The following is a 27,573-nucleotide window of genomic DNA, read 5'->3' on the forward strand; positions in this document are numbered from 1 at the left end:
ATTTGGGCAATGCAGAAAACCTCGAGGTCTGGAGCAGGAATAAAGAATAAGGGAGTTTAGATTTTTCTGAAGCAAAATACAAGACAAGGGACCTTCTGTAAAATTGGTGTGATTTTTTATATCTGTAACTTTTACATTCTTAGATGTCCTGGTACCAGGTACCAATATGTGCATGATATAACTCTGAAAACATATATATTAACATTAGTTCACTTTCCTTGTAATCAAAGATAACGTTACCAAGAAAGCAACCTATTTGTGTTTATAGATATGGACTTTGGGTCATCTCCCTATGAACAGCCACTTCCTGGCATCCCACTGCAGCCGATTATTGAAAGCTGGAATGATTCCCAGGAAAGTGTATTGGAATTTACTTTATTTTCTCATTAAAGTCAGGCAATTGCAGTATATAGTATAAATTATGCCGCCACTTAAATTATATGTTTTCCTTTAACCAAGGGAGAATTCTTTTCTATTGTAATCTTCACAAGTTGTCTATAAATCCATAAATGAAAGGGAGAGCTTTAAAAAATATTCCCAAATAAATATCAGTGTGAGATTTTTGCAATATGCTAGCATTACATTTAATCTTGCCTCATTGAGAAATGACTATTCCACATAAGTGATTTTTCTAGTTAATTGTCAGCAACCCCTGATAGAGTTCTTTTTCTCTAAAATTTTAACTGTTTTGATGAGACTACTCCTTAAATGTATTACACTTGCCTGCATTGGTGAATAGAGCATGGTAGATTATAGTTAACTTTTTTCTCATTTCAATGAAAGTTACACATTTGTAGTGGGCTAAATGGTGCCCCCCCACAAAAGATATGTTCATATCTGGTAAGGGCTGAATTGTGTCCCCCGCCAAAATTCACATGTTGAAGCCCTAATCCCCAGTATATCAGAATATGACTATATTTGGAGATGAGGTCTTTAAGGAGGAAATTAAATTAAAAGGTGGCCTGTACAGTGGGCCAATCTGAGTAGTGTCCTTATAAGAAGAGGAAATGTAGACACACAAAGAGACACCAAGGGCAGGTGTGTGCAGAGGAAAGAACTTGTAGAGACGCAGCAAGAAGGCAGCTGTCTACAAGCCAAGGGGAGGGGCCTTAGGAGAAACCAGACCTGCCAACACCTTGATCTTAAGCTTCCAGCCTCCAGGACTGTGATATAATCAATTTCTATTGTTTAAGCCGCCCAGCTTGCAGTATTTGTTTTGGCAGCCCTAGCAAACGAAGATAATGTCTTAATGAATAGGACCTTATGTGGGCAGAAGAATGGATAGTACTTTATACTGCGAGAAATATGATGAAGGATCTTGAAGACAAAGAGCTTATCCTAGATCATCTGTGTGGGACCTAAATGCCATCACAAGTATCATCATGAGAGAGGCAGATGGAATTTAGAGACAGACACAGAGCGGAAGATGTTGCCGCCACAAGCCAAGGAATGCCGACGGCCACTGGAAGGTGGGAGAGGCAGGGAACAAAATCTCTCCTAGAGGCTTGGAAACAAGTGTGGCCCTTGCCAACTTCCAGTCCTCAGAACTGAGAGAAAAAAACTTTCTTTGAAATCACCAAAATTGTGTTAATTTGTTATGGCAGTCAAAAGAAACTGATACAATGGTATACTTGGTTTTAATACCATGATATCCTCATGACTTGTAACACATGGAGTTTCTGTTTGACTCCAGACTACACTGTGTTTGTGATTGTAGTGGGAGGACAGTTGATCCTTGAACTACACAGGTTTGAGTTATGTGGGTCCACTTATATGTGGATTGTACTGTAAGTGTATTTTCTCTTGCCTGTGGGTTTTTTTTTTTTAAGACTGTTTATTTATTTGAGAGAGAGAGACACAGTGAGAGAGGGAACACAAGCAGGGGGAGTGGGAGAAGGAGAAGCAGACTCTCCACTGAGCAGGGAACCTGATGCGGAGCTCGATCCCAGGACCCTGGGATCGTGACCTGAGGCTGAAGGCAGAAGCTTAAGGACTGAGCCACCCAGGCGCCCCTCCTGTGGTTTTCTTGATAACATTTTCTTTTCTCTAGCTTACTGTATCTTAAGAATACAGTATGTAATACATATAACATACAAAATATGTGTTAATCCACTGTTTATGTTATCAGTAAGGCTTCTGATCCACAGTGGGCTCTTTGTAGTTAGGTTGGGGGGGAATCAAAAGTTATACGCAGATTTTTGACTGTGCAGGGGGTGGGAGCCCCTAACCCCCATGTTTTTCAAGGATCAACTGTACTTGTTCTTTTTCTGATAGGATCACTAGTAAATATTATTTTCAGGGATTCATCCATTTAACATAAACTCATTCATCCATTTAACATAAACACATCACAAATTATTTTTGAGAGTCAAGTTTCTTCTGAGCTTCCCTATTACCCCACCATCTTCCCTTCCTTAATTTTTCTGATCTATTTTTTTCTGAAATTTAATAAATAAAGGTCCGTATACTTTTAAATTAAATTGGCTTTAAATCAATATTAGACCATTAAGGGCAACTCCATCTGCAAAGTTCATGGCTTTGTAAGCATCATTTCCCTTTCCTGACATCATCTCCTTTAACTTTTAGTTAGCTTTTATATTGCTTACCACATTTTTGAGGATGCCAGAAGTTTTCTGGAAGTCTGATCACCAGCTTTGAACACACCAACACATTAGTGTAAATTTATCAAAGTAACTTCCTAAAAAAAATTATTTTATTTTTTCCCCAAAAGGAAATTTTATCTTCTAAGTGTGCTATTTAGTCTCTTTGTTGATTTTTTCCCCCTGTTTAAAATCTTTACAATCTAGCACAATCATGTTAATTCATTTGAAGCCAAAGGATAGAGTCTGGCTTACCAACATAAATAAAGTTATTTTCAAAAAATTAAATTTGCTTCAGTATAATTTTATCTGAACACAGAATTACAGTGCTTAACAAAGAAAAAACTCTTTGGAAAAATATTGTAATAGTATAAAAATTTCACTATGTTAATTAGTAACCAAGGTCATAACATAGTCAACCAACCTCAATCTTACAAATATTTAATATGTAGCTACTTGATGTCATGCACTCTACTAAGAGCTAAGTGCTAGGGATTCATATATAGTATGAATATATATGAATATAACATGATTTCATTTAATATATAGTATTTATGAATATTCTATGCATATTAATATACATAATATATGAAAGAATCTCTGGTTCTACAGAGTTTGGGGAGTAAAAGTTAGCCAGTTGTCTTAGATTCTAAATGAAAGGAATAAAAGGACAAGTGCCTCATGAGTAGTAGACCAAAGTCTCACTGCATGAAGCTGAGATTGGAATGAGGCTCCAACACCTGGGAAGGGAGCCTAGAAAAACCTGTGGAAGAAAACTACCTGGGGTTTCCACTTAAGTAAACTTGTGGTCCAGAGGAGACAGACTTGACCTCAAGGTCAAGAACAGGAGCAAACTATACTCTGATTGTTTTAAGTTTTTATTTAAATTCCAGTTAACACAGTGTAATATTAGTTTCAGGTGCACAACATAGCGATTCAACACTTCCATACATCACCTGGGGCTCATAACAGCAAGTGCACTCCTTCATCCCCATCACCTATTTCACCCATCCCCCCACCCATCTCCCCTCTGGTGACCATCAGTTTATTCTCTATAGTAAGAGTCTGTTTCTTGGTTTGCCTCTCTCTCTCTCTCTCTTTTCACTTTGCTCGTTTCTTTTATTTCTTAAATTCTACATATGAGTGAAATCATTTGTGTATTTGTCATTCCCTGACTGACTTATTTTGCTTAGCGTAATACTCTCTAGCTCCATCTACATTGTTGCAAATGGCAAGATGTCATTCTTTTTATGGCTGAGTAATATTCCATTGTGTGGATATATAGATATAGCTATAGTACATCTTCTTTATCCATTCATTAGTCGATGGACACTTGGGCTGTTTCCATAACTGGCTATTGTAGATAATACTGCTATAAACATCAGGGTGCATATCCCTTTGAATTAGTGTTCTTGTATTCTTTAGGTAAATACCTAATAGTGCAATTGCTGGATCATAGGGTAGTTCTATTTTTTATTTTTTGAGGAACCTCCATACTGTTTTCCAGAGTGGCTGCAACAGTTTGCATTCCCACAAACAATGCAAGAGAGTTCCCCTTTCTCCACATCCTCACCAACACCTGTTGTTTCTTGCATTACTGATTTTATACTCTGATTTATTGACTGGATCTGCAATATTGCCATTATCAGAGCAGGACATAAACCCCAAAGTCCCAACATAGGATCTTGGGAGCAAAGAGAAAGTAACCACTAGATAGGAGAGAATGAGAAGAGGAAGAGAAAGCAAAGAAATTCACAATCAAGATGAACCCACAAACCACAATTTAAAATCACATGAGGAACACTGAGGCTAAGAAAAATAGATAACAAAATCAACAACTGGAAGAAGGATTAATTCTAGACCAGACATGAATAAGATTGCTATCTAAAAATCACTTTAAAATAAGTATGTTTTAGGGTCCTCAAGATATGAAACTTTCTTCTAAAAAAATAAGAAATTACAAAATAAAAAAGTTGAAATAAAACAAGATCAGATGGCAAGAAAAAAAGAACTCATTAGAAACATGGAAATAAAAATATAGTCACTGAAATTTAAAAAAAAAAAAAAATTCATCACTTGGCATATACTCTAGACCAGACAAGAGAATTGGTGAATTAGAAGAGCACACTGAAGAGGTCAAAAAGAATGCAACACAGAGAAATGATGAAACAAAAACTATGAAAGACAAGTACAAAATTTCCTAAAAAAGCAAACTTAGGGAATGCATGTGGAGAGAAAGTATGAGAAGAGAAAGGTTGAGAATTTTTCCAAATTGAGGACTGAAAGTTCACTAACTGCCTAGCCAGAATACTGCAAATAAATGAAACATCACTGAGAAACAGTATAACAAGAGGAAACATCTTAACTATAGCCAAAGTTAAGAGACATTCCTGCAGAGGAACTCAGATGGGACTGATAGCAGAATTCTCAGCAGCAACAGATCACAGAGGAGAATCTCCAGAGCACTAAACAAAAATGACTGGATCAAAAATTCTGCATAGAGCAAAACTACCAATCAAGAGTGAGGGCAAACTGGGTGGCTGGGTGGCTCAGTCAGTTAAAGCACCTGACTCTTGGTCTCAGCTCAGGTCTTGATCCTGGGGTCATGAGTTCCGGCCCTGCACTGGGGTGGAGCCTACTTAAAAAAAAAAAAAATGAAAATAACAAAAGTAAAAGAATGAGGGCAAAGTAAGTGCATTTTTAGCCCAAAAAAATTTTAAAGGAAGAGAGAGAAGGAAAGCCCTTTCTTCCTCTTCCTGGCATTCCCTGCACCCTTTCAGCGAGCTCGGGGTGGAAGTGAGCCTCCACTCCCCAGGTCATCAAAAAGGCATCACAAAACTGTGCAACGTAGTGCCAGTCAGTCCTCCACTTCCTCCTACCTGGGAGTCAGTGAGGATCAGTAAGGTACTCACCTTACCCCCTGTGCAAGAGCAGCACCCAGATGGTGCAAGGCAGCTGTCCGCTTTCACTGGGAAAGTGTGGGCGGGGCCGCCACGGAGCCGAACTTGTCCCCACCCATCCCAGTGAGGCAATAGGGTCAACAACATTCCACTTGGCCAGGCAGTAGCAGCAGGGCCCGAGGGCTGTGAGACAACCACAGAAGGCATTAACATGCACGTGGGGATACCAGAAGGAAAAGAAAGATTTTCAACATTGTTGGCCATCAGGGAAATGCAAACTAAAACCACAATGTGTTATCACTCTACACCTATCAGAAGGGCCAAAATAAAAAATAGTGATAATAACAAATGATGGTGCAGATACAGAGAAACTGGGTCACTCAGACTCATGGTAGGAATATGAGATGGTAGAGTAGCATCAGATGGATGATGTAGTCTCAAATCAGGTTCTTGGGAGTTCTGGTTTTCAGAGTTCCCATTTGTTTCTGGTGAACAAAGATTCCATTTTTTTTCCTGTAAGTTCAGGTCAGCATTTAATTTTGCATTATTTGAGTCCTCAATCTTAGAGAAACCAGAAAAACCTTTTGAATTTTCTGACAAATAAGATAGAACGATAGATGATAGATAGATAGATAGATGATAGATAGATAGATAGATAGATAGATAGATAGATAGATGATAGATAACAATGATAAATGCATTCAGAGATACATACATATGTGTCTATATAGATCGATACATATGTGTGTATAGAGACATGTATATACACACATGTGCATATAGATGTGCATATGTGTACCCATTGATATATACACAAATATATAACTATTTTTAATATAACTATTTTTAATAGAATTTTTCTGAGAATAAAGATTCTGTCCATTTTTTGTTTTTTTCTTTTACCTTTCTAAATTAAAAAGAAGAAGAATACCATTTTTTAAATGAATAAATAAATGCACTTTATATCATTATAACCTTCTAGGAATACAAATATTTCCTACGTTTTAGCATCTATGAGCTAGCTTAAACAAACAGCAACTCAAAGATGCTTTTCCTAATTTTTTATTTCATTCCTCAGCATTATCCATATGTTGATTTTTCATTAGTTAAAATAAAACCTGGCTCTTTAAATCTCACTACCATGTCTGATATTAGTTCTATTTGGCCAATCATTTTCTAATCTCTAAAATCTTTTCCAAAGTTATGTTTTACAAGGAGGTAATTATCCAAATTCTGGGTACTACCTGAAGACAATAGCATTGGGCAAAAAGAAATGAACCCACCACAAAAAAATAGTTTGCTCCCTTATGAAAATTTTGAGTTATATATAACACTATTTGAAAAGCATAAATCAAATGTTAAAATTAGATTAAGGAGGTAACATCATAGAAACTTTAATGCCATACTTAGTTCTACTATTTTTACTTCGACCCTCTCATTAGTAGGCTTTATGACTTAAAAGTTATCATAAAAGACTTCAATCCCAATTTTCCTGACTTTAACATGGCCCAGAAGTGTAAAGTTCTTTCTATTTTATTCCCACTGGGGAAGTATAACAGTTATATTATTCCTGGTGAGTTTTCCCAATATTAGCATTCAATCTGAGTTAATTCAGATAACAAATCTTTGGGCTACATCTACACTCAAACTAGACACTTAATTTTCAGGATACCATATTTTAATCAGTCATCAGGGACTCTTATCTGTCTCTAGTCTGACTGTTGCAGAGGTAATTGGCATTAACAGAGCACTGTTAATGATTCCCACTCTAATCTCAATGTCACTGAATTAGTGTATCTGAAATTGCAAATATAAAGTGACCCTGAATGTCTAACCTAAGAGGTAGTAGGGCCAGGACCCAATTTGTATACACTTATGAAGGGAATCTTTTATAGGGATAGAAAGAAACATAATGCTTCTACTTTTCACAGGAAAAAATAACAAAAGAACCATCCATGATCCCCTGGATAATCACTGATCCCAAATTTCTACCATGAACCATTGTCAGAAGAGCCAATCAAAGAACAGCTTTTTAAAGGTAAGTATATACCTATTAGGAGCTGAATTTCTAGTAGGAAGTAGAAAGGTCTTCCCTTGCACATCCATGGAACATACTGCCAATACTCCAAATCCAAGGAGAAAACTCACAAACTTGTGTTGGCTTTGCATTCCCATTTCACAAGAGAGTGGAGGCAAACCATCACTCTAAAATATGGTACTGGTTAAATAAGGAAAGCTTCCAAACCACCTAAGTAATCAAGTTATTGGGAAATGACAAATACCTTTTGAAAGCAGGATGACAAGTATCCAGCACAGGGATGTACTTTTATGAAGTACTCAATATTTGTTAAATTAAACTGATTAAGTTGATCTAGTACCAGTGTGCTGGTAAAAGTTTAATGACTGGGTTGGAGGCAGGGGGAGGAGAAGGAGCCCTGATTTGGAGTGTTTGCCAATTCTTATGCTGCAAATACTTCCACCATGGCCAATTTCAAGCTTCCAACATGACATCACTGAACATGGAGTTGGGGAGAGATACTAACAAACAGTTCATATGAGCTGGTTCTATCACTCCACTGTGACCAAAGCACAAAAGAAGACAGTCAAAAAATATGTCTTGGGTGTCTGTTCAGTGCCAGGCTATACCTTGACCGTACTGAGCAATTTAGGCACAAGAGGTGCGTTTCATTTACCTCTGTATTCATCCAGAATATTAATTATAGTGTGAATTGCATGGTAGATGCTCAAAACAGATCTGTGCACAGACTAGTAAATTCACTCTTCACTCGCAGTGTTTGTGCTTGGAATCTATTCTCCATTATTCCTTCAAGATTCACCCCAGAGTTCACCCAAACCTAAAAGCCTACATTTTTCAACTCTTTTAACAACTAGCATTGATATCCAACCAATGTTTCTATCTTTCCCTGGTGCTTCCAGCTTGCTATTTAATCCAGTTGCTCTCAGTTTTCAATCTAGACTCCTCTCCTGGCTACATTTTTATCTCTCTCACTATTTCCTGGCCTCTGTGGCTTCCAGATTCTTCTTTTCCACATGCCATCCTAAGTAGCTCCCACCGGGTCATCAATGCAAACAGGACCCAGATCCTTAGCACACTCAAATACACCTTTTATGACTCTTTTTTTATTTTTGACTCTGTCTTCTTTGAGCACTTCCTTTTGGGACTAGTAAAATTCATCCAACTTTTCTTGATTCTAGTCCCTGACCTTGAGTCTCATTCCCCAAGGCTCTTGCGGATGCTAACCGCAGCTTCTTCCCGAGAAACCTCTCAGCTTCCCTTATTGCTTCCAGCTCCTCAGGTGCATTTGCTCTTTAATTTGGCATTATGCTGAGTTACTCTTGGAAATTCCTTTTAATTAGTCATATTTGAATCTGATTTTATGTGAATATTCCCCAAGGTGTGATACTGATTGACTCTCTTTTTTATGAGCCAAATTAATAAAATGCCCACTCAACTGATTTGCCTGTGGTACTTAGTCAGTCATCCTCTTTCAAACCAAGCTCCAATCAAAGCCACATAACTTCAGATCACTGGGCTACCTCACATTGATTCTTCTTCTATTTCTTAATTCAACCACTTTATTCCATTCCTTCCCCAAAAGGTAAAGAGCAAGAATGTCATTCCGGTCTGTAAATTAAAGCCTAGAAAAAAATTAGGAAAGAAGCTGCAACTCACTTAAGTAAACTCTGTAGGAAATATTTAAACTAAAGACCAAGAAAAGGTGTAGGTGTCATCAGCTCTACTAAAATTTTCACTCTAGGATTCCTTTGGAACCTCCCTCTTCTGCCTTCTATAGCTCTTTTAGGATAGCTCCTAAAGGGGTCAGGCCCTGCTCTCGTGGAGCTTGGTGAAATTAGGACACAGCCGAACTCCAAGCTTAGTCAAGGCAGGCAGTGGCAAAGAAGAATTCAGATCCAGTCACCTGCTGACTTGGGAAATCTGGCCTTTGGGATCTGAAAGAGAACCAGAGGCAGCAGCTCAGAGCAGTATAGGAACTTGGAAGTTGGAGTCAGGTCACCAAGCCTAAGTCAAAAGTTCAGGAGTAAAGTCAAGGAGAGAAGGCAGAACCCTAGGTGCAGTCTCAGAAAGTAGAAGATACAATTAGATAATCAAACCAACCAAAAGAGGGGTGCCTCAGGGTCTCGAAGACCTACGGCACTCATGTCTGGTGGGGGTCTCTTCCAGCCAAATACTTTTGATTGGGTTAACCCCTATTACCCACAGAGTCCTTGCAGAAACATGAAATTCTTGAGGCCAAATGTATTATTATTTTTAGAAATAAGGGCTTATTTTTATATTTTCACATATGAATTTACTGTTTTACATTTATGAATCAGCTCATCATTTCTGCGTGAGGGTACATGAAATGTTGAAGATCTGATGAAATCTGGCACTCAAAATAAATTTCAACAAGAATAGTAGAAAGTAATCTCAGTAAAATAAATAGTGTGATAAGAGATCTGGGATCTTCTAAACAGGATTTTCAGGTTGGCTTTTTTTGTTGAACAGTTTACTTTTTAGAAAAATCCAAAAATTTAAGGAAAAATATTTTAAATTGAATCTTTTTTTAGAGAGGGGGGGAGGGGCAGAAGACAAAGAAGAGAGAGACTCTTAAGCAGTCTCCATGCCAAATGTGGAGCCCGACACTGAGTTAGATCTCGTGACCCTGAGATCATGACCTGAGCTGAAATCAAGAGTCAGACACTTAACCAACCGAGCCACCCAGGCACCCTTAAATTGAATCATTTTTAAAACATTATTTTTTTTTCAATTATTTCCCAAAATTTGGAACTTATAATCAGGTTGCAATGTCAGGAGTACATAATTTTTAAATATATATACATTGAGCCAAATTTTGCCAAATGCTTAAAATGTACTAAAGATGTACCAGTAATCTAAAGGGCCCCAACAAAAGGGCCTGATTTTATAGAGTTCCTGAACTGTCATTTATGTTCCCCTTCCATGAAGTCACAAAGTTCCTGGTTACCTCAATACATTGTTCCTTCATAAGGTTGCTATAAATAAAGGATTTTTAAGACTTTAGTTAGAAAATTATGAATTCTGGTTTTTAGGTGTCTGTAGGCATCAAAGTACACTTCCCAGAGGGTCAGCATTTTACAAGCAGGTGTAGAACATCAATAAATTAAAACTTAAAGTAAAAACCACCAAGTCCTTTGAGTTATGGAAATTACAAAATAAAACTTTCCCACTCTGGAGATGATATTGCCAGCATGTATTTTTAGTCATAAACATGTCACATTTCAGCATTTCACACAAATCTCCATAACCACCCTCTTTTTTCATAGAAGGGTAGAATTTGTATGCCTGGCCTTTCATGGTAATGTCTCTTAGAGGTCTCCTGGAATTAGGTGCTGGTAAACCGTATCAGGAAGACAACTATATCAAGCACTAGTCATGAACAAAGCATCAGGAGAGGTGAAACCAAGGATCACATGTCAACGATATTGTCATCTTCCACGAAGCTCACCAGAAGAGGCAAAAAATCAGCACATCCCTCATTCACTCCATTACGAAGACAACAGCTGCTTCAGGCAAATTCTACTGGGTGATCAGGCTTATGCCAGACCACCCTAGAGAAACTAAAGAAACACAAAATGAATAAATCACCTAGACAAGAGAAATTGCAATTCCCATGGCCATCTCTGGCTCAACAAGGATAATCTGATCCAATAAGTGGGGACATAATATATTTAGTGATGGAATATTGTGCTCATTTTAAAATACTCGGACTACCTCTTTTCCCACAGTCCCTTCCTTATCAGCACCCTTTAGCTCTAAGTGATAACACTAACATAACAATAGTAGGGTGCAGCAAATATTCTCAAACCTCAGCATCATAGCATGTTTCTCAGGCATGTACACGGTTGACTGCCAGTTCTACTTATCTCTGACCCTCGCTCTGGTTAGGAAAGTCTCCATTCTTGAAACAGCTCCCAACTGGTAGCATGCTACAGACATTAGCTCCGTCTCAGGAATTTTTCTTGTTTTCAGCTTAATTTCTAGGAGACTTATTTTTAGGCAACTCCCGTATTTCGGAGCAGGTTTCACATTACCACTTTGTGAAAAAGTCAATGAGCATCTATCACTAAAAGTAATTTGGAGTCATTAGGGATCACAAAAGGGCATGGACCATTTATCACAACCTGAATTTGTTTGTATCTCATTGACCCTCCTTCCAGTAAGCATTTGCCTTACTATCCATGGAGCAGACATAATGAACAAGTTCCCATGAGCCGATTTTATGCAACCCAGTGTTAGGTAGGCAGTAAGAAGCAAAAAGTATCTTTCAATTTCACTTAGCAAGAACCCACTGTGTGCTTAAAATTTCCCTACACTATGCTAAGCATTTTGAGGCAAATACATTTCTAAAAAAGATTCTCTGACTTCAACTTACTCACAATTTTGTTTCAGTAACTCATACTTCAATCAGCGAACAACAAAGGAGGTTTATGATTGATATAAGCAAGAAGTCCCCCTACACACACGTGCATGCCACTCGAGTGTGCTCATGCGCACGCACACACACACACACACACAGAGGCTCCAGCCTTTGGAATGTGAGAGAATGCCAAAACTGTGAATTCCATCTTCCCTCTCTTCTTCCAAAAATGGCCCTATGCCTTCACAGTACACTGGACCTTCAAACTCTCAAGGAAAAATGCTTAACATTCCAAAGAATTATTCCCACATTTCCCTCACATCATTGGGTAGTTGGCATTTTTCTTCATATATGGAGGCAAGGAGATGGAAACTGGAAATGGGGTCAGTATCATGGAGTTCAAGTGAAAGGACTCTGAAGAGTACATGTTGCTACAAGTATAAGAAACGTTAGATATCTAGCTAAGGACAGAACCATGAGGACATCAGAAAGCTCATTTTCCTGCTCAGGAAAAAAAAAATCATAGGAGCACCTTCCTGAGACTATACTGGAAAATTGGCCCATGGACTTATGAGATTAGTGAAATACTGATATAAAAAAAACTCATCTTACCTATCAATCATTCCACTTAAGCTTTATCCAGTATAAGCATAGCCAGTACTAACTAGTTAAGCAAAAGAATCAAATGTAATTATCATTTAATCTGTAACAGTGTTCCTCAATTTCATTATAATGGATGATCTTCATTATACATGAACAAATTACGAACTTAAATTATTACATACATAAATACACCAAAGAACATATATTTAAAAGCACAATATTTGTTAATAGAAAAAGATATCCAAATGGAACTTTCTCCATTAGCTACACCAATGCAATAAGTGCAATCATTACTCACCCTAGTTGAAGATAATCAGTGAAAAGACCAATATCTTTTAAATAGCCCAGAAGCAAAATTGATTAACTGACATGTTATACTCAAGCTAACCTATCCAGATAATGTGTGTTATGAATCTATCATATAGATGGGTATGTATGTGTGTATATATGTATCCAGATACCTTCATGTCTATGTGGGTAAGTAGCATTCCATGCTAGCTCCATAACTTGATCAATGGCAGAAGGAATAGAAATGATGCATGGAAGAGAGGATGGTTAATATGAAGTAAAAGATTTTGATAGCTTAAGTCCTTTGTATTCAACCAGGACCCATCCATACACATCACAAGAAATGGGAATTCCATTCACATATCATAAGATACATTTTCCAAAATGTCAAAACCAGGCATTGAAGACTCACTGTAGGCCAGCTTAGTTTATAAACACGAAGTTTAATTTTGTGACAACCCTGAAACATAGGCTTCATTGTTGTGCCCACTTTACAGATGAGGAAATTGAGACTCAGGAGTTAAATGTATTGCCTAAGGTCACACAGCTAGTAAATGACCAAGACATGACTGGGATGTAGGTCTGACTATAAAGTCTGTGTACCCCATGCACTATGACAAACTGTATCTTAGGTAACAGAGAAGGGGATGCAGAAATCATGTTTGTCTCTATGTAGGCATGTCTTGGATGGCCCTGGAGGGCAGGGCAGCATCTGTCCCTACTTTGTACAGCACTGTAAGCAGATTTTACAGGATATCATTTTGGCAAGGAGAACAATGAAGAAGCAAGAATGCAAGAGATAGTAGGAGACTAACTCCCTGTTTTGCCGCTGAATTTTTAAAAGGTCTCAGAAATCTTATACAGGAAACAGAAATATATAGTCCTTGAGCCTTGGTGACAGTATACAATCCTGGATGCATCCTGTCAAGCCTGCCATCTTAGTGGACAAACGTCCAAACAAGGGAGGCATTAAATCCTTGCTGGAGACCACTCAGCCCAAATGTCATGTTATTATAGGAGAATGGGCAGATTTCTGAGAGTGTCACCTTCCTCAAACCCAGTGCACGCTTCTCCGTGTCTCCCCCGCAGCTCAGACCTCATCAGTGCTAGAATTTTCTGTGCAGCAAAAACCAAAGGTGAAATAAATGCCGACAGCTACCGCTGTCACTGCCTTCCTCGCCATCATGCTGCTATTAGCTGTTGGCGGAGCAGACCGTGTAGGTTGACGAGATCTGAGGAAGGATGAGAGATGAGCTGTCAAGTAAGGAAGCACTGCTGCCTTGCCAGGCGGCTCTGACACGCGCTGCCGACAGCCCGATCGGCTTGGCGGGTCGGAGACAGCGAGCAAACCCAGCCCAGACGCAGGCCCGAGGAAAGAGGAGCCCGGGAAAAGATCAGCATGTGCAGCCTGCCAATTATCTTCCTCCCCCTCCACCCCCGGCCCCAAACACAAATTCCTTGGTATTAACACTGCCAGAAATTGCTGCAGTGAGCATGCTGTCAGGTAGAACATCACTTTCTAAATGTGAGCCTGGATGTGAAAGCGGACCCCTAGGCACTGCCCTGCTGTCTCCCAGACCAGGCAGCCCTGCAGCAGGGTCTTATTCTCAAGAAGTAGGACTGGCATTTCTGGTCTCCCAATAAAGCAAAAGCACACCCTGGGACTTTTCAAAGTATGACTATGTGCATGTGCCTGCGCGCATGCACACACGCGCACACGCACACACACGCACGCACGCACACACACGCGCACACACGCATGCACGCACTCTCAAAAGTGGTCGGTAGGCCTTGTTTATGGCTCAAGTGGCAATCTCTTATTCCTCTTGCTTGAATCCCTGTATCTGTTACCTAAACCTCATTCCCCATTCCCCTTCACACAAATATACTTAATCTCAGCATCATAGCCTTGAGGTGGTTAATATCAGCTCTGACATCAGAGAAATATGTGTCTGGGCTTAGTGTGACATATATTGAAAGAGCTTGAACTCTGGTTTTTGGTGAGTTGTTTGTTTGCTTTGCTATATAATAAGAAATTCCTTAGCCCATCCTAGAAGGAATAGGACCAGCACTCACTCCCACGTTCCACTCCCTGGATTAGAATGGAAACATCTCTCCTGCTGCTCTGCAGGAGGTAGAGACTAGGAGTTCTTTCTAAAGATTGATCCATCTTAACATTGAGTTGGAGAAAACTAAATATGCAACTCCCAGTCTACTGTCTATAAACTCTTCCTCATGAGTCTTCCAGAGCTACAAGGGGCAAAGGGAAAGAATGCTGTTTTCAAGGTGGTAGATAAGTGTAGACAGCCTTGGAAGTCAATAAATGAAGAATGCTTGCTTAGACTCTGAGATCTGTAATATCCCTGGACCATGATCAGAAGGGTTCTTTAACCTCAGAAATTTGCAGTGCCAGCTCCAGGGGTGCCTGTGGCAGTAAAGGGGGATGCAGGGTGGTTCCCCGAGTGACCTCCCAGGAACAGCCCCGAGATCTGGCTAGCTATTCAGAGTTGTAAGGTCTTACTGTGACTGAGCTCTTGGCATATCTGTGCCGAGAGCCCTGGGGCACTGGAACTCTCCTCCAAGACTGCACATGGGAGCAAGTCACTGATGGCAGGGAGTTTTGACAGAGAAGGGCTTAAAGCATTTGTAGCAATGTACTGCATGGGAAGAAAAGATTTGCTGGGTATTCTAGAGAAAGCTTCCGAAGAAATGAGGTCATCCAAGGCAAGAAGAAGCACCCTGTGGGCAAAGAGAGTGGAGGCTGAGAAGCCCAGGGACTATGACCCTCGTTGCAATCATGGCTTTGTCCCACAAGGACTAGCATTGAACATATTCTTCTTTATTTCCTACTCTGCTAATAATGAGAGAATCATGTTTCCACTGCAGTAGGTTTTGTTAACATAAAAAAAAAAAAAAAAACTTATTTCTCAGATAAATTTGGCTAGAAATATGGCCTATATGTTCTATTCAAGGGGCTGTCAACTTTAACCTGTGTGAGAATCACATGGACAGCATGTTAAAACACAGATTGCTAGGCCCTGCAATAAGTCTGGGGTGGAACTCAAGAGTTTGCATTTCTGGGGCTCCTGGGCTGCCTTCAGCTCAGATCATGATCCCAGGATCCTGGGATGGAGCCCTGTGTAGTTGTAGTCGGGCTCCCTGCTCAGTGGAGAGTCTGCTTCTCCCTCTGCCCGCCCCCCCCCCGCCCCCCGCTTGTGTTCTCTCTTTTTCTCTCTCAAATAAATAAACAAAATCTTTTTTAAAAAATGTTTGCATTTCTAACAAGTTCCCAGGTACTGTTGATGATGATCTGAGGATTACAGTGTAAGAACAACAGATCTAATCCAACCCTAAATTTTTAAAAGGAGACAATAAAATTTAACAAATATTCATTAAGTACCTACTATGAGTAAGATCTTGGACCAAATACTAAAGACAAAAAGCACTTTATACTATATTAAACTCCAGATTGATTAAAGATTTAGATGTTTTAAAAATTTTATGAAACTTCTAGAATATAATTTCAGAATGGTAAAGGACTTTTTGGAAATGACACTAAAGGTAGAAACAACAAAGGAAAACCATAAACAAAAACCATAAAGGAATTTCCTATATAAAATTATTAATGTCTAAGTAGCAAAAAATAAAAAAAATTATGACAAAGCACAAAGTTGTGAAAAAGTATTAGCAGTCTTTCTAACAGATAAAATATTATGTTCTTAAAATACAAAGAAATCTATAAGGAAAAACAAACAACTTCACAGAAACAGTAACAAAGAAATAATTGGGCAATTTGCAAAAAATAAATACAAATGGTAAATTAATATATAAAGATATTTACTTATGGTAATAAGAAAAAATAAACAAAGATTATATTTCAGTAATAAAGTTGGCAAATAAAAATACAGAATGTTGGCACAGCTGACTTTCATATGCTGATGTAACATTTATTACAACAAACCTGAAAGTGGAAAGGGGACAATGGCTTAAACATAAATGCATGTAGTTTTTGCCTTCCTTCCATCCACAGAAGTGCTCCAGAGGGGCAGAAGGCTCCTCTCCAGGCAGTGATTCAGAGACTCAGTCTCCTTCCTTTTTCCCTTTTGTGAACAATCTTCAACATGGTGGCTTGTAGGTTCAAAAATCGAGCCAAAGATGGAAATAACATGAAAAATAGCATCACAAGTGTCTATGGAGGAGTCTTGGAATGGCATGTATAACTTCTGCTCACATTCCATTGGCTAAAAATCATTTATGTGAATTATATCTCAATAAAGCTGATATTTTCTTAAATGTAGAAAGAGAATTTGGAGAATGTGATGTTATGAAAGCAAAGAGAGCTATTCAAGAAGAGAGAAGGGATTAACTATCCCATATATTGCAGGGAGGTTGAGGAAGATGAAGCCTAAGAATAATGTACAGGGATAATTAATAGATTATTGTTAATCCTGAAAAAAAAGTTTGGGTAGAATGATGAATGTCCAAGGCTAATGGAAACTCATTAAGAAAGGACTAGGTTAAAGTTGTAAAAAATATCAAACAGTGCTCAGAAGCTATTCTATTGAGTTTTACAATGAAAGGGAGGAGACGTAAGACTAAAATATTAAGTGATAGAGAGGGAGAATAGATTCTTTTTATAAAAGACCTGATGATGCATGCAATGACATAGCACCTGACTCTTGCAGTGTCTTATTAGAAGCTGAGGGATGAGATTCTGTGCAAGAGTGGAGGATTCGTCTTCTCAAGAAATTTCTTCCTCCGAAATCTTAAGGAAATAGAAGACTTTAGTAAGAATGTGAAAAATATTGAATAGAGATAGTTTACCAGGTGGTTGTAATTGTTTCAGTAATATAACACTTAATGATATCTTCTAAGAGAAAGAGAAATGAACTGTGTTTGAGAAAGGAAGAGAGAAATAGGGCAAGTTTGGGGTAACTGGCATTGGAAACACAATCAGAAAAGAAAATAAATTATCAGGGATTGGGTTTTTTATAGACACCAGATCCCTGAGGTGGGTACCACATAGATGAATGGACAGGATGTAATAAATGTCAATTTCATCAAATTCAAATTGTCTTCCTTAACTTTGAAGAGCTCAGATTATTAAGAGGTGACCAGAAGTCCTCAATGGGGACTGAATACATCTTTTTTTTTAAAGGTACCTAAATCCCTCAAATATTATCTTCTTCTCAAATAAAAAAGCTAGCTTTCATTCCTTGAAATATTTCCCACAATAAATGTTTGTGTCTCATTGTAAGTTATCATCCATGTTACTTAGATGAGTCAATAGATATAACAGCTTTTATAAAGCCCAATTTTTTTTCATTTGTTCTTGTTCCTGTGTAATTTATTCAGAAGAATCCCCACATATTTCAGTCATTTGTGGGAATGCATTTATTGATTCTGGGGATGTTTCTATATAATACATGAGACCTATAAAATTTGCAGAATGTGTTAAACATTTGCTGTCCAATTTCTCTAATCAATCCAAGTAGTAGAGATCATGATCCTGAGGGGATGTAATAAGGGAGGTGACCAGTCCAAGGGGAAAACTCTAGCCAATAAGGCAATAACATTAATGTACATTGGAAGCCTCTCAGCTTCCTGAAGCAGAGTGGATGGCAAGTTCTTAGTGGACAGAAGGGATGGCTGAAAGGAGAGCAGAGGGGTGCAAAAGGTTACTCTATCCAGGATGACCTTAGCTTGGAGCAGCTTGAACGTTATCTCATCTGCCTGTCTGCTTATGGGCCAAGGGAGGAGCCCAGGGACAAATTGTTCTGGAGCTACAGGACTAACTCAAACTAAAGACTAGCCTCCTATGAGCTGAAATTGGTCCCAGCAGTAAAAATTCCATTATCCAAAGCAGCAGGAAAGATGGAACTAATTTTTGACTGATATCGGTATTCAAAGATTCTGAGCTGGTTGAGACTTGTCACAAATATGGAAGCAGGAGCCTCCCTCAGACAATGGTCATGGTCGTGCAGAAGGTTTTGCAATGGTTCCCCAGAGATATGCTTGGTTTGAAATCGTTCTGTGGAGGGGGTCTATGCTGACTAGTGAGCTGGCAAGGCCTAGGAAGTTAGTAGTGCCCTAGTACCCAAGATGCATTTCAGCTGAAAATCCTAATCTGTATTATGAATTTGTCCATCAATAAGGAACTGAGTAATCACATCAGAGGTTAGGGAGAAGCCAGCAATTTCAGGAGCCCTTGGGTAACCAGGATCTCACTCCAAGCATATGAAATACCAGAGTTAGGTTGTAAGACTGGTATTGGGGCTCCTAATAATTATTCATTTGTGCCTTAAGCCATTATTGTGTACCTACTATGTACTAGCCTCTGTGATAGTTGCTGGTAATGCAAAGATTAAAAGGGGTACTTTTCAAATAGCTTACCGCGGTGCAGTGGGAGAGATGGTGAAGAGCCAAGGAACTACAATTTCAATAGGGAACGCTTCTGAAATGGAGGGTCTTTCTGAATGTGGAGGCCCTGAGTATCTATAGTAAGCAGAAACTGATAACTCTTTCTTTCCAAATTTTCCTAAAATGTACCCTACTTCAAATATAATTATCCATTTGAAAAAAAAAGTGGGGAAACTTTAAAGGAAATGTGAACTAGTAATTGTGTTACACAAGTCAATCCCACAAATAGCCCATATGAAACATAAAAAATTTCATGAACACCCAAGCCCATCTGTATTTATTTTGTCTCTTTCAATAGCACATCACAACTCTGTTTCCATGGCTTCAAAACAGCAAGTCAATTTGGTCAAGTCAGTCAAATAAAAGTCAAATCAGTTAAAACACACAAACACACACACACACACACACTTAAACTGAAATGGATGATATCTTCATCCTAAATAGGCACAGCCTAAAACTCAGTATTTATTTCTATTTGCTGGCTATTTGGTTTAATACTGATTCCCAAGTCCCTTTTCTCTACTCTTTTATAAAATGCACAACTTCGCTCTAGTTAAATTGCATACAATATCTTAATACATCATCTTCCAATCATTAATTTTCATCAGAGAATGTCAGCAGGGAATTATGTCAGATTACTTGGACCTGATTTCTTCTCATAAATCCCTTCTAACCTCTATATAGCCTTTCATTCTATCAGCCATTTTCCATCTCTCTTGGAAGCTTCTTAAATTTTTTTCTTGAAATTAAAGTTGAACTTATCCAAACTGTTCCTGTCTTTATTTTTTAACAAATGTTTATTGAGTTCCAATTATTTGAAAAGCACTGAATAAAACGTTGAGAGTTGAGGACAAATAGAGTATCTGATTTATAGGTAAAGTGGGATTTTCTCTGTTGTTCTGGACATAAGGCAAAAGTTATCTTCTATTGACAAGGAGCTGTCCTCAGTTGGAGCGGGAGCCAACACCTCCCTGCAGGACTAGTTGAGAGGCATGGTGCAGACTTTCCCCAAGTGGTTGACCCCCAACTAATCCCCACATCCAAAAGGAAGACCAGGGAGCCATAAGAGATGGGTACCACAGTGTTTAGGAAGAAAAGATAGTGGAATCAGAAATGTTTCCCCTCCAAAAAGCCAAGATAATCATTTGTGAAGACTCGAGATTTCAGAAAGAAAATGTTAATGACATCAAGTTTTCTGGTTGGAGACTTGCTCAACCACAGAACTCTCAGGCCTTTGCTGGCAATGCCCTGGAGAGAAGCATGTTAAGGGATTCTGGAACTGCAAAGGTATATCATATTACCATTTTAGGTCCGTTTCTCCCACCATGGAGAGGAGGAAGAGGGTGCTTCCCAGGTTTCCTTTAAAGTTTAGAGGTCATGGGGCGCCTGGGTGGCTCAGTCGTTAAGCGTCTGCCTTCGGCTCAGGTCATGATCCCAGGGTCCTGGGATCGAGCCCCGCATCGGGCTCCCTGCTCCATGGGAGGCCTGCTTCTCCCTCTCCCACTCTCCCTGCTTGTGTTCCCTCTCTCGCTGTGTCTCTCTCTGTCAAACAAATAAAATCTTTAAAAAAATAATAAAGTTTAGAGGTCATTCTTGAACATAAAAAATGATGCCTCTTTCTGACTTAGAGATTCATGAAGGATGGAAATCATTGGAGCAGTGCCAAGGCAGTTTAAAGGCTTTGGTGTTCCTAGGCGCCTGTCCCAGCTCTCCACAGCCCTCAGAGCATGAAGGAAAACATCCCAGCTCCACAGAAAGGTGTACATAGATGGGCTGAGAATGCCCAGGTGGTTGCTGAACCAATTTATGGGCTGTCCAATCCAAGAAAGGAGTTGAAGTAGGTACTTCTAGGAAAATAAAGGGAGACATGTCTGCTCCTCCTGGGGGATGCCTCTGTGACAGTGAGAGCTGGTGTAAAGGTGAATGCCCCTGAAGAAAACCAAGCACACTGTTATCAGTGGAAGCTCTCATGCCAATAGATATCACAAGCATCAACTAGAACCAGACTGAGTCTAAGACACAGATCCACCACTGACACATAAAAAGATGTCTGCTTCCCCATATGTTTCCATCTTGTCCACAACACCAGAGAAATCAATGCTCAGGAAAGAATTGTGTAGAGGGAGGACTGAGCTGGGCATCAGCCAGCACCTTCTCCACATCCAGCTGCCATGGCCCCAGCTAGGGAGAAGATGAGATTTGATCAAGAGTAAGAGTAAAGCTTTAAAGTAAATACATTTAAGTCTTCACTTGGACACCATTATTCAATAAAATAAAACAATTTCTTTTATAGGTCAATGAGGTGATATCTATACACATAGAAACTCAAAAGTTTCATTCATCAAATGCTGTTACTTCTACATATTTAGATAATTGTCATTTTCCCTTTCCATTGAATTGTCATCATCCCTCTGTTAACCACTGAATACAACTTATTATAACTCAGAATAGAGCACATAGAGGGGAGCCTAGGTGGCACAGTCGGTTAAGCTCTTGGTTTTGGCTCATGGTCGTGATCCCAGGGTCATGATCTCAGGGTTGTGAGATCCAGCCCCGAGTCAGGCTCTGGACCTAGCACGGAGTCTGCTTGAGACTCTCTCTCCCCGCCATGCCCTCCCCTCTGCGCTCACTCAATCTCTCTGTCTGTCTCTACAATAAATAAACAAATCTTAAAAAAAAAAAGAGCACATAGAATGTATTGGATTTACTAAAAATAAAAATTGATTTAAGTGAGTAGATTTGAATCAAAATACTCAAATGTATTTTATTTTCAGTTTCCTAGACTGAATTGATGTCACTAACATACTATTTAAAATCATTCACATTAGTGGGGCCTGGGTGGCTCAGTCGGTTAAGCATCTTCCTTCGGCTCAGGCCATGATCCCAGGATCTTGGGATAAAGCCCCATGGGACACATAGGCTCTCTGCTCAGCAGGAGGTCTGATTCTCTCTCTCCCTCTGCCCCTCCCCCTGCTCAAGCTCTCTCTGTCTCCTTCTCTCTCTCAAAGAAATAAATAAAATTTTTAAAAATTAAAAATAAAAATAACTCATATAACAATATGAGTTTATCTTTATCTCAGAAAAAATGTATTTGCTGTAGAAGTAAAATGAAACAATGGAATAAAGAATGTGAAAAATATTGCTGCTTGAACACATCCGGGCAATAATTATTTGAGTTTAGGTAAAACTAATTATTCTAGTATGGCTAGTTTGGCTGCAAAGGAAACAGATAAAATTGCAAGTAAAATGAAATGTATTTTAAGAATATAATAAGTATCTGAAATCTCAGGACTGGTGGTATATTTCCAAGAGGTTTCAAGAAACTAGAAGCACAGAAGGCCTGTAATCTCCCCTGGGGGCGTCTCAATTCCTCTCTGATGCTTGTTCCATTCTTAGCTATTCACTGAAGAGAATCTTAAGCCTCCGTGGTTTATACGAGTTTAGAAGTTTGCTACAATTCTCAGGATGCTGACTCTTTGACCTCAGGTTCCACCACTAACTAGCAACTTCCCTTCATGCTTCTTAGTCAAATAAACAAGTAAGAAAATTGTATTGGTTCATGTTTTTGTTCCAAACCATGTGATAATAACCAGAGCAGAGATGGACTACTCTTGGGTCTTCATCTACTCGGTCTTTTCCAGCAAGGGGGACACATAGTCATGGAAGAAACTTGAGTTCCCAGTGAACTACCATCCTGGGTCCCACCATGGAGAATCATGTGATATCTAAGATAAAGGAATTTGACTAACCCTTACATATATTATGCATAGTTTCATTGTTTACTGAATTTTCTTGCAAGTGAATTAGCCTTTTTAAAATCCATCTTATAACTTCACTTAGAGGCAGAAATTGAAGTCTTTGAAGGAAAGATTTTTCATGGACTTTTGGACCATGACATCATTCTCATCAAAGATCTCAAAGACCCTACAGTTTTCAAAGACCCTAACCCATCTGTTCTCATTTGCTAGTCCCCGAAACTTTCCTAGGGCTTTAAAATTTAAAAATTACAAATAAATTATTTACACATAAGAGAAACCAAAATACAGACATTTTTATATTATAGGTAAAACAGCATTCAGGTCACCTGAAGAAACAGTGCAGATGTCTCTACACTTTGAAAACCACTTCCCTCTTGGAAAAGAGAGCTCATAACCACAAAAGAAATCCTAACCAGAAGGAAACTCTTTCTGTCATCTAACCTAACCACATACCCTCCTTCTTTACTCAGTGGAGATGAAAAATAATCTTTCTTAAATGAGGGGGGGGGGAAGCAACATCCCCTTTCTTACACAAGCTATCACTTATTGAGTACATACTGAGTTAAACCTTTTCTTAAACATTGCTGAATGGACTCAAAATTTGGAGGTCCTCCTGGAGCTCAATTCTTCTTTTTCTTAAAGGTGCCCAGAAACAATTACTAGACTCCTAGGAGGCAAATCCAAATGGTACCCAAATGGCTTTGGGTACAACACCTGTTTCCCATAGCACCATTGACTTTACCTCATGAAATAACTGAATAGTGAGAAGGCAAGAATTAGTGGCTTCTACAAATTAAATGTATTTTATTTCCTTGTGATAAGCCTAATTATAACAGACCAACCAAAATAATAAGAATGTATTTTTATTCCTGCCAACTTTTGAGGAGAAAACAACCAACTACCAGTTATACTTAATTAACAATGCCATGTTTATTCCATAATGGTATTTACCAACTGACACACAAAGTGTATATGTTTCAGGAGAATATTAAAAGACAATCTATTTGCAGTCTGTTCACAATAATGAGACTCCATAACAAGAGACTGTGAGAATGACCAATAACACATATTCTAGAACCTCTCTAGAGAAACTAATGGTCTTCAAGACAAAAGAAGATAGACCGGGGACAGGGAGGATTGGGGGGGTGGGGATGACAACATCAGAGAGCTAAAAGTTAAGTTCTAGAGAAGGACCAGAAACCAAGAACCTCAGTGCAGACCCCTAACCCAATTTTGATCAATAGGTAAATGAAATACCCCTATACAGGGCAGACCACCCCAAGAAGTTGATAAAAAAATAATAAAGAAGAAAAATCCTGTATTCTTCACACTTATAAGAAAGAGAGATACATTCCTTTTAATGTCTAAAATAAATCTTTTTAAAGAGAAGTATCTAAGATCCTTGTTTTCCCTGGGGATATTGTAGAATTCCAAAAGAATATTCAGGCCATATACCCTTCTAAGGTGTTTCCTTCCAAGTTTAAACATCTGTGATGTTTGTGGCCTTTCCACCTGCAGAAATAGTGCAGTTGATTCAGTCTTTCCACTTTCTGTGATACCTGGCTATGTTTCAGACTTCAGTCACACTTGGGCTTTCACTCTTCTTTTTGAGTGATTTCTGGTCTTATATTAATGTCACCCCTTATGCAATGATTCTGAACTTTAAGGTAAAGTTCTATAAATATGAGAATTAGACTAGAGTTTCAGAAAGTCAAAGACAAGAAAATCCAGGTGGGCACAATATGAAGAAATTCTTTCCCTGAGTCAACCAACTTGGCTCTCTTGCTAATTCCCTACTATCACCTCTAACTATTCTCACATCTCCTCTTTTGACCAGTATACCATACCCTCTCAATCTTGTTTGGATTAAATAGTCAATTATAAAAATAAGAATATGATCTCTTCTTCTGAATAAAAAGAAAGATACCATTATATATAGTTCTCCCCATTTCAAAAAAATTTATTGCTCTTTGTTTTTTAGATCTGCCTATTTTTTAATTCAGAAACAATTGTAGATTGGGGCGCCTGGGTGGCTCAGTTGGTTAAGTGGCTGCCTTCCACTCAGGTCATGATCCTGGGGTCCTGGGATAGAGTCCCATGTCGGGCTCCCTGCTTGGCGGGGAGTCTGCTTCTCCCTCTCTCTCTGCCTCTACCCCCACTCATGCTCTCACTCTCTCAAAATAAATAAATAAATAAAATCTTGAAAGAAAGAAAGAGAAGGAAGAAAGAAAGGAAGAAAAGAAGAAAGAAAGAAAGAAAGGACGAAAAAAGAGGAAAGAGAAAGAAAGAAAGAAAGGAAGGAAGGAAGGAAGGAAGGAAGGAAGGAAGGAAGGAAGAAAAAAGAAAGAAAAAGAAAGAAGAAAGAAAGAAAAGAAAGAAAGAAAGAAAGAAAGAAAGAAAGAAAGAAAGAAAGAAAGAAAGGAAGGAAGGAAGGAAGGAAGGAAGGAAGAAAAAAGAAGAAAGAAAGAAAGAAGAAAGAAAGAAAGAAAGAAAGAAAGAAAGAAGAAAGAAAAAGAAAGAAAGGGAGGAATTGTAGCTAGAAAAATGAGGATCAGGATCCTAGATTGTTACCAGGTTGTCATATCTTGTATTGTAACCTAGGTATAAAGTGTATTCATGCACAGAGGCCCGGCCCAACATATATATGTTAGTGGCTACTCCACGAAGCAAATTGAGGACACTTTACTTATTAATCCCCATGACCTCCATGTGAATCAACAGAAAATCTAAGCAAAATCTAGACTCTTACTATGCAAACACATCTTCCAGAGGGGTATCCCAGGCCCACATTCAAACCAGATTGCTGCTGCCCCTAAGCTCTACCTACTTAGAAATCATGGACTACTTGGGCTCTGGGTTCCAAGGGCTGAGAATTTCTTTTCCCAGAGCCAAAGGAGCAGTCAAAACCAAGAGACCATAATAAGATAAAAGGAATGGAGTGAATTAAAGTCAGTAGTGTAGAAAATCAAGTCACCCCCAAAAAGCAGAGTATAAGGTAGTCCTGAGAAATGAGAGTGTAAATCTGAGAACACAAAAGCCAGCAAAATGAAAACAGCAAGTCAGCTGGGAAATCTAGATAAGTAAAAACACTGAGGAGCTTATGCAGTACTGAGTTTTGATTTGCTCTCAGAGGCAAGAGGCCCAGGTGATCCAGTTGCTTTTGGAGGACCAGGAATGGCTTAACCAGCACCTCCCTTCTCCCCTGGGAGGTCATAGCTGACCCGGTAAAATGTGTAGGTAAGCTAAAATATTCTGGTGTATTCCTGAGGTCTGAAGCAGCCTTCGCGTGCCACCCATCCAGCCCATTCTCTTCCCAGCGAAGGGTCCTGAAGCTGGTCTTGTTGTTCTAGGAAGAGTCTTATCAATAGTTCCCACACATGGCTAGGCAGCAAAACCACCAGGGGGCAGTTGTTTAAAATATAGAATTCTGGGACCCATGGCAGTCCTTTTGAATCAGAAACTTGAAGATAATAGAGTTAATCTGTATTACCTAGCTCATTATTAAGCAACTAGCCTGGTACCAAACCCACAACAAGCATTTGGAAGCTTCTGTTTGCACATGGACTTAAGTTCTCTTTCTCAGGTCGTTGGGCTCTTTGCAGGAAGAGTAAGGAACACAGCAGGGTTTCAGTAAGACAACAGAAAAGTTGGCAAATGACACGAACAGACAATTCACAAAAAGATGTACAAATGGCTGTTTAACATATGAAAAGATGTTCCTCGACACGACAAGAGAAACACCTATGAAAAGCACACTGAGATACCATTTCTTCCCTTATCAGATTGGAGAAAATTTACGAAGTGTAACAACACACTCTGTTGGTAGGCAGTGGGGAGACAGAGACACTCTCCCACATTGCTAACTGGGATGCAAACAGCAACAGGCTGCGTATAGGTGTCCCCCAAATTCATACGATGAAATCCTACCCCTCAATGGGATAGTATATGGAAGATGATTAGGTCATGAGGGTGGAGGATTTCTATATTTCATTTTTGAAATATGACGTTAGTGCCCTCCAAATGACATTAGTGCCCTCATTAAGAGGGACCCCAGAATGCTCTCACTCTCTTCACCTAAGTGAAAATACGAGCGGTTGTCAGTCTGCAACCCAGAAGGGGGCCCTCACTAGACACCAAATCTGTTGGTACCTCAGTCGTGGAGTTTCCAGCCTCCGGAACTGTGAGAAATAAATGTTTGTTGTTTAAGCCACCCAGTCTATGCTAATCGGTTATAGTAGCCCAAACTGACTGACATGAACTGTTGCCAGTCTTAATGCAGGGGAGGGGCAGGACTTGGCAATGTCTACCAAAACTACGAATGTTTACATTTTCATACAGCAGTCCCTCTTCTAGAAATTGACCCTGAAGAAACATTTCCAATGGTATCAAAATACCTATGTACAGCGTATTTCAAAAAAAATTTAAATACTGGAAATTACATAAATGCCCATGTGTAGAGTATTGTTTGAACACGCTCTGATACATTGACACAATGAAGTACTAGGCAACCATGAAAAAAGATGAGGAAGATCTCTATAAATTGAGCACTTTTTCCCAAGAAATAGTAAATAAAAAAATTAAAAAT

General features: G+C 39.0%; 1 long non-coding RNA gene across 2 annotated transcripts in view; it reads right to left on the reverse strand.

Moving 5' to 3' along the window:
* LOC144379339 (uncharacterized) overlaps positions 1-27,573 on the reverse strand; it is a 79,509-nt gene that overhangs the window by 17,923 nt on the left and 34,013 nt on the right. The window contains exon 1 of one of the 2 annotated variants that reach the window (XR_013442162.1): positions 5,513-5,569. The exons of the other annotated variant lie outside the window; for it this stretch is intronic. This is a non-coding gene — a long non-coding RNA (uncharacterized LOC144379339). Of the gene's footprint in view, positions 1-5,512; positions 5,570-27,573 lie in introns of those variants that run through there. 2 annotated transcript variants of the gene reach the window in all.

This window comes from Halichoerus grypus, chromosome 10, assembly GCF_964656455.1.
Source record: "Halichoerus grypus chromosome 10, mHalGry1.hap1.1, whole genome shotgun sequence".
NCBI classification, from domain to species: domain Eukaryota; kingdom Metazoa; phylum Chordata; class Mammalia; order Carnivora; family Phocidae; genus Halichoerus; species Halichoerus grypus.